This window comes from Haplochromis burtoni, unplaced genomic scaffold (assembly GCF_018398535.1).
Source record: "Haplochromis burtoni strain Fernald_Lab_line unplaced genomic scaffold, NCSU_Asbu1 Contig_20, whole genome shotgun sequence".
Classification (NCBI taxonomy): Eukaryota; Metazoa; Chordata; class Actinopteri; order Cichliformes; family Cichlidae; genus Haplochromis; species Haplochromis burtoni.
The window spans coordinates 792,672-800,481 of record NW_024582381.1 but is presented as its reverse complement, the minus strand read 5'-3'; the positions used below and the strand labels follow the sequence as shown (position 1 = coordinate 800,481).

At 39.5% G+C, this 7,810-nt stretch overlaps 1 protein-coding gene across 2 annotated transcripts in view; it reads right to left on the bottom strand.

Annotated features, from left to right (window-relative positions):
• Positions 1 to 6,898, bottom strand: part of LOC102305041 (collagen alpha-3(VI) chain) — a 46,202-nt gene extending 39,304 nt beyond the window's left edge. For both annotated transcript variants that reach the window (XM_042218569.1, XM_042218572.1), the window contains exon 1: positions 6,587 to 6,898. The gene's annotated coding sequence lies outside the window, so the exon portion shown is untranslated. The remainder of the gene's footprint in view (positions 1 to 6,586) is intronic.
• Positions 6,899 to 7,810: the final 912 nt, after the last annotated feature.

The window sequence follows — 7,810 nt, the reverse complement described above, 5'->3', positions numbered from 1 at the left end:
CACACACACACACACACACACACACACACACACACACACACACACACACACACAGTGGAGGACTTGTCTTTGACATGATTCATTCCCATAACCATCATAACCCATAAATCCCAGCCCACAACTCATTCAAAGCCCTTCGTGAACAGAGAAGTCTGTACAGCTTTTCAAGATCCAAGAGCATAAAAGCAAAGTGCAAAAATCGTATCTAAGAAGAAGCTGACAGAGCGGAAATAAACATATGCTTGTAACATCTGCATGACTCACCACTCAAGAAGCATTTCAACTCAAGGAAGTGAATGCAAAAACAAAAAGGTTAATACTTATGAATTAAATGGCACATTGTACCAATAAATTCTTCTTCATTAAGGTAATGATGGATATTAAACCAAACCCAGCACTGTCTTTTTAATAGCCCCAGAGCCTGTTAGGAAAAGCGCTAAAAGCTCAGCACTCGGTGGTTAGGTGTGAGAAAAGTCACATTTTGGATCATAAAGGGTTTATGGTAGATGTCTTTAGTTTATAAAAAGGGGAGGTCTTTTTCATGTCAACAAAGTTTGTATTTTCCAGTGCACAAAACGCAAGCTAAATAAACAGACTATTGACCTCTGGTGGAGAATGCAGATATAGCACCTTTTATAATAAAGTGATATATATCTAATTTCTCCAGGGATTGTTTGACCTTGATCCTGTGGTCTTTGTCAAAAAATCTAATTTTGAATGAGCACCCTCAATATCAGGGCCATTTTTTACAGTATTTTACATTTTTCTTGTTCTTTTTTGTTTGTTTGTTTTAGTCAGCTGGAACTTGGCTAATGCCATATTTTATTGTTAGCTTATTTTTATTGTGCGAGCCAGCATATAGCTGCCTTGTTGAAGTTATGGAAACTCCTCTAGATTTCCATGCCATGCATGAGCCCTTGAATCTGATCTTAAAAATGTCATGTGGTCAATTGAATGCCAGGTAAAAGCATGTTAGTAAGTTTAAGTGGATTATGCAGCAACTATTTGGTCCAAAATTAGTAGATATTGAAAATGAAAACACAAAAGAAGAATTTTCTGGCAAGGTGTTTAAAAACAACATTAAATTACATCAAGGCACTAGTGTTAGACTTAGAAGAAAAAGCCAAAAAAGTACTATGTCTGCTACAGTAGATTTAATCTATAATGAAGTCTAAACACATTGTACTCTATGCAGAATTGCAGGCACTGAGTCATGGTGTTTATACTTTGCTGTGCACTCTGTTTGTGCAGGCCATGTTTTGCAGATGACCATACAACTCTGTATTTGTATTCCCATCTTAGACAAGTGAGCCAGTATGACCTTTCAAATGCAAACAAAACATAACTTTTCAAAAGTTGGCCTGCAGATGAATGCTGGTGAAGGAAATAAAACTACTGAAAACAGCTGCAGAGCTGTGTCACACAAATAATAGCAATCACATTTATAAGGTCAGTGTATAGTGCCCATAAAGTCCACATTTGGAGTTATTCCTTAAATTTTCAGCATTAGTGTTTGCTTTATGAAACAAACATATACAGTATATAGATCAACCACATAAGGGAAGTGTAAAATATCCCTGTAGTCCCCAGATGCTGTTACTCTCCATATTGGGCTTAAACCAGTAAGAGCATTCATTTCAAGGAAATCTAAGCTGCCTTGGACACTGCGACAGATGTTTGTGTTCACCCATGTGATTTGGGGTCACACAAAAACCACTGCTCTGAAGAGTTCAGCCAGGCTCGTCCAGTGTGTGAACACTATGGCTTCCCCTCATCACCGCAGAGGAAAACATAGCAGGGCAGGAGAATCTTGTTTTCACTGATAGAAGCAACCAAAACAATGGCAGCACAGGGACAGAGCATTCATGAAGAAAATTAGCAACTTAAAGCTGCAATTTTTTCCCACTTCATCTCTAAAAACAAGCTGAACAGTTTGTTTCTGGCATGCTACCATCAGGTCCAGGTTTTGATAGCAAACAACAGAGCGCTAATGGAACGTCTAAGCCACAAAGAACAAACAGGGAAAGGTGCAAAAAGGCTCATCAGTGAGCCACTGAAATCAGCACACATTATTCTTTGTCATTTAATCTACTGTTAAGTACATACTGGAACAGTATCTCTCTGTGGGTTTAATGTGAATAGAATCTTTAAAAATACCATTAAAGTTGTGTTTGAATAGAAATGAGCCAGTAACTGCAATAGCTGTTTTGATCTTTGTGTAGCTTGTAGCCCATTACATATCTTTTTTTCACAGCTTCCACTGGGTGGCGCCGATGTTTAGCCTTTTTACATTTTAAACTTTAGCAAGTTTATGATATTTTAGGTCATTCAACTACCTATATCATCTAGTGTACCTCGGTATGTGTACTTCAGTGAATATGCAACATCAACACTTTGTCTGTGATCAAGTCACGACCATGAAGTGTCAGACTGAAAACACATCCTTTAAGTTACACAAGCAGAAACACTCCACAGTGTATACAGTCGATTTACATTTACAGAAGATATGTGCTGCAATGTGCCTGCGAACCCTCTGTAAATACAATCGCAGCTGGTCCTCACACACACACACACACACACACACATATATATATATATTGGGGGGACATCGGGTGGCACCCACTCCTTCATAATAGTGCCCCACCCACCAATGTCATTAGATGAGAGTGTGGATAAAACCAACAATGAAATATAACTATGTACGGTAACTTAAGTAAATTATGGAAAGTTTTAAAGTACAAGTATTTTATCAAGTAATGCTTTGTACTTACATATTTTCAATGTAAATGTGTACTTTGTACTATAGTGAGGTTCATCACTTGATGTCATGTACAAATTACTCAATAGCTGTCTGCCATAGTTGATGTGATGCAACCATTTGCTGCTAGGGGAACATGTACTCCCCTGGTTGGCAGTGGTTCCTGGAAGAGCCTGGCTTACACTGGGATTTCACTCAAATCAGTTGGAAAGAAAGTGCTGTACCAAAAACCTCCTGTGTGATTATTGGTTGCTAGCAGATTGCCAAAGTTGCCTGTAGTTCCAACTATGAGCCCAGCAGTAGTAAAACTTGAAAAAGTGTGACACATACTGGAAATGGAAAAGGTTTGCCTTAAAAGTAAAAGCTGTGGCTTTTAAAACATGTTGACAGCGCTGAGGCACAACTCTTTACATTGAAGATGAACATTCTCCATTTTCACTTTGTGTTCCACTTTTCACAGTTTTACAGCAGCTCGGAAAATACCCGGGCAGTTTTTGTAGACAGGTTTGTCACTGCTATTCAAACTACCACCTGTGAAATAAGCTAGAGACCAAGCAGGTTTTTGCCAATCTGTTAGGGAATACACCTTTTTCCCTAGTGACAAGTGTAGACTTACATTACTGAGGCTTTCATTATCCCTGCAAATGCCATCACACTCCAAGCACCACTCACAACCATTTGGGACAAACTGTTTCCACCAGTATTTAGGCCTCTGTTGCAGAGGCGTTATTCACTTCATCTGGACAATCTGGCAATCATGTTGACATGAATGATTAAGTGGCAGACAAGTTAATGTAAATGGTCAGTGGTCATGTGTCTGCCAAATGTATTATTTTAGATTTAGAATTATAAATCTAATGTATTATGGTGTCATATGTTAGAACTACAAAGTAACTAAATAACTAACTTAATAAATATGTCATTAAAATTGTAAAAACTGTGACTCTGTAATGTAATTTGTATGTTTCTACATAATGAGCACTTTTATTTTACTCACTTTAAGTATAGTTAATGCTGTTTAATTTTTTGTACACCACACACACATTCTCAATGTGGATCATATTAACCTATAGGTTTTCACCATATGATGGCTTGTTTTTGCTCCAGCCAAGCACTAAACACTCAACGATTACAGATTTTAAAAACCCGTGTGTTAAACAGTGAACCTGGCCTGAAGTATACAAATTTAAGGCCCTGTGTTCAAATTAAACTATTAAAATTAATGTTGATGAAAGAGCTGCATTTATATAACACAGTTGGCATTTAGCCCTTACAGGTATATTTGGGACATTAAGTCTTTTACTTTGAAATACAATACTATCCTAACTTTAAAATAAAAGTGAGCCAGTGTCAATGGCAGTAGCATGTCTTCTTACATCACCTCAACTACTGGGAGCCACACATGATCTTTCATCTCACTGTATAAACAAGATGTTGTTATATTTGCTCCATCATACTAGCTAATGGTTTCCATTAATTTACTTTAATATAATTGAGTCATTAACTATAAATCTACATGTGCACTGCTGGAGAAGAGGGGGAACATTCTAACTGTTAGTTTAAATAAGCAAATAGAGGATAAAATCCACCTAACAGGAAACTTTAATGAGAAATCCACACTTTAATGAGTCATAATAAAGGCTGAACCAGCATCTACACTTTTATATGTTTCTTTTATTGTTACATTTAATGCCACTGCCAATCCCCACAAATCCGTTTTTAAGGCCTGCTCTCTATGCACAAGATGTATCTTTTATATCAGATAAGTGAAATCACAAGGCATGAGATTCTTACAAGTGTTCTGATCGTGAGGTGGTGCCACACCGCCACTCGCTGGTGAACAAATATCACTTGTGACTTTGTGCTCCAGCATGTAAAAGTCAATCCTGCATCTGTGAGGACCTGCACATCCAACCGCACGCCACCCCTCAGCTGTAAGGATGCAATGTGACATGTGTGGAGCAGATGAGAGGAAGATCAATGATGAAGTTAAAAAGGCGGGAGGGGGAGGCTGGCTGAACAGGCAGTTCTACACAGCTGGTGTGTGTTAGACCGTCTGACACCTGGCAGATGTGTGCTCGATCTGAGCCTGTTCACATATTAAACCTGACACTCCTGTAGCATTGGTAAAGACGAGAGAGATGCACACGCTGGATCAACTTGTAGCCAAGGAAAAGGTCTGTTTTAAAGCCTGATTTCCTTCTGATATACCTTTAAGCTGACCTGTGCAAGTGATTGCACTATAATTAATCTGTCTGCACGCTTGCAGCCACTCAAACGTGCTTTCACCAACCAGAATATGCTTCAGATTTCTTACAATTATTCATGGTTGCCTTCTTAAAAAGAGAAGATTGGGGTACTAAACCCCTGAGACTAGAGCATTCTGAAAACTCTTCCAACTTTCCAAACATCTGCACTGCATCATGGAAAAAAAGAGACAAAAGCTGGAGAGAGCAGAGCAGCTATAAAACACATTAATCGTGATTTATTCTGTATATCTAAAAATCCCTTTTGTTAAGAATCGTCCCGATGCACCACTGCCAATAAAGGTTTTGATACCAGCTTACAAAGGGAGCTGCAGCACTGTCGTAATGCTGGTAGTAAATCATGTCGAAAAAAAATTCAAACACATAAAACCAAATCTGGAACGCGCACCAAGTTTCCTCTAGCATATTTGAATCGCGACCAAGCTCTTCCTCTCTGTATCACAGCAACGGGTTTACACGCAAAACACACAAGTACGTGGAACAGTAGCTCATGAGAATTACTCATGATCATTTTTCCAGTGCATTCTCATTACGTTTGGATTCGGAAGAATATGACAAGTTAATTCATCAAATCCCACATGGATACACTGAAACACTGCTGAACTCCTCCATCTCCGCTTGGACAGTCGTACAGGAGAAATGGAAGATTAATGACTCACACCTGGTCAACTAAACCCTGCAGCTCCCCCTTCTACCACCACCAGCACCACCTCTCATCCACCCACCAATAGACTAGCCCTCTTTTGGCTCTCCTGGTGCATCTGGCCAGAAGCATGGAACACTTAGTTCACACTTTTCCACTTGTGCACTGGTTTCAGGGAGGGTGTGGTATTGGGCTGCAGCGGAAACATCTAGCCATTCGACTATTCTTCATTAGAGCTCTCATGTGGGTGGGGAGACTTTAAAATTTGGTTACTATAAGAATCCCCATTCAATCTAATGGAACAAATTATCCTCTTCTATCCTCAAAGACAAAAACAGTAGTCCTCACATCTTGATATTAGCTATTTAGTGAAATCGCAAAGCATGGTGCTTGTGGTTTTACTTGCTTAAAGGATAATTGTATATCATATGGTGCAAAGTAATGCCTTATTTTTCAAGACCTTATGTAGCATCTCTGGGATTTTACACCACATATTTATTTGACATTTATAAAGCAAAGACAAAAAAGTCACACAGAAGTTTTAACAGAAGGGGCAAACATGCTTCTCTCTCCACTCACATGTATCATTCACTACATTGCTGAGGTCTCCTCCTTCACCCTAACTGCGGCTCACCTCTTGCCCTCACAGCACTCTCACCACTAAAGTATAGGTTTCAGTGTTAGTGCTAAAAGCATGCTGTTTGATATTTATGAGGTAGATGCCAGAAAGTCTTGCACAAACCTCCTATTATCTCACCCATCATGACTTTACATGTTCTGACTTGAAACTATGCTATGGTCAATGCACTATATATAATCATGTAAAGTGCAACTGAGGTCAAACTTAAAGTAAAAGTGAAATTGAGCGAGCATGCAAACTTTTTCTGCAACAACACCACCGGCACATTCAAAACTTACCCTGAGCTGAAGTAGCTGTACTCCACTGGATTCGTTTTTGAGGGAAAATGATATCAGTTATGTAAAACGACTGAGAACTAGACTACTGGGCATTATCCTCCTGGTAAATTCCCTTCGCTGGCTTTTCCAGCACCCCCCGAAGGAAGGTAGCTGAGCAAAGCAGTAATAAGGCCACTGATAAGAGATGCAGAGAGAGAGACAGAGAGAGGTCGTGAATGAAGAGGGGAAATGGTTGAGAAAGAAAGAGACAGGCACCCTCCCGGTCTCAAACCAGAGGAGCTGTGGTGCTGAGTTCAAGGCTGAGATGGGACAAACTTCTAAACTCCTGGAGTTCTGCCATCTCTCTTCCTCCGCCCACTTTCTCTAAAAAAAGAAGAAAAAAAGGAGGGAGAGGAGAGAAGAGAAGAGGGGGAGAAAAGAAGTAAATGAAAACCAGACACATGGCCCTGTTTGGTCTGGATGGAAGCAGCGGGGAGGATGATGTCACACATCTGGAGTGGGCTTTTCTCTTTACCTTTTCCTACATATTGTCATTTCTTCCTCTATCTCTGCAAAGCCCCTTTTTTCAAGCCTTTGCCATGTCAGCTAACTTGGTGTTCATTTGATTTTGAGATTTCGAATTGTCAATGCATCCTCCTTTTGATGTTGGACTCAAGTGACTCAAGTAAAAGCACAATGCAGTTTAACTAGCTTCCACCAATCAATCTAGTATTGTCAATGACTTATTAGAAGCTATGTCATTTTCTACTGTCTAGACAGCTGATGAAATGCACTGTGTGCGCTGGCCATTAAGTTTCACCAGCTCACCAGTAAACATAAAGCACAGTCAGGACAGTGTACTGGCGCACACTAAAAATTTGAGTCCTGCTAATACATTTTATTGCTCTGCAGCAACAAACTAAAATCAGCCATGAAGCCACGCATAATGACACTGCTTATGAGTTCATTTGTGTAACCACTGTGTCACAGGATGTATTTCACGCTGGAAAACTGAGAGAAGGAGCTAAAAAATGAACATCCACATAAACAATGTTGGTACTTGTTTCTGCTGGATGTGCATGTAGCCTGTTTGCATTTTTCTCTCCTTCATCTTTTATTTTTTTTAGCATGCAAGTTACAGCAGATGCATGAAGCTGGTTTCTCCAGAATCAGTGGAAAAGTATAGAAACATACCTTATAACAAAAACTTGTGCAGTGTGTAGTTAGAAAGCTAAATTAGCACAT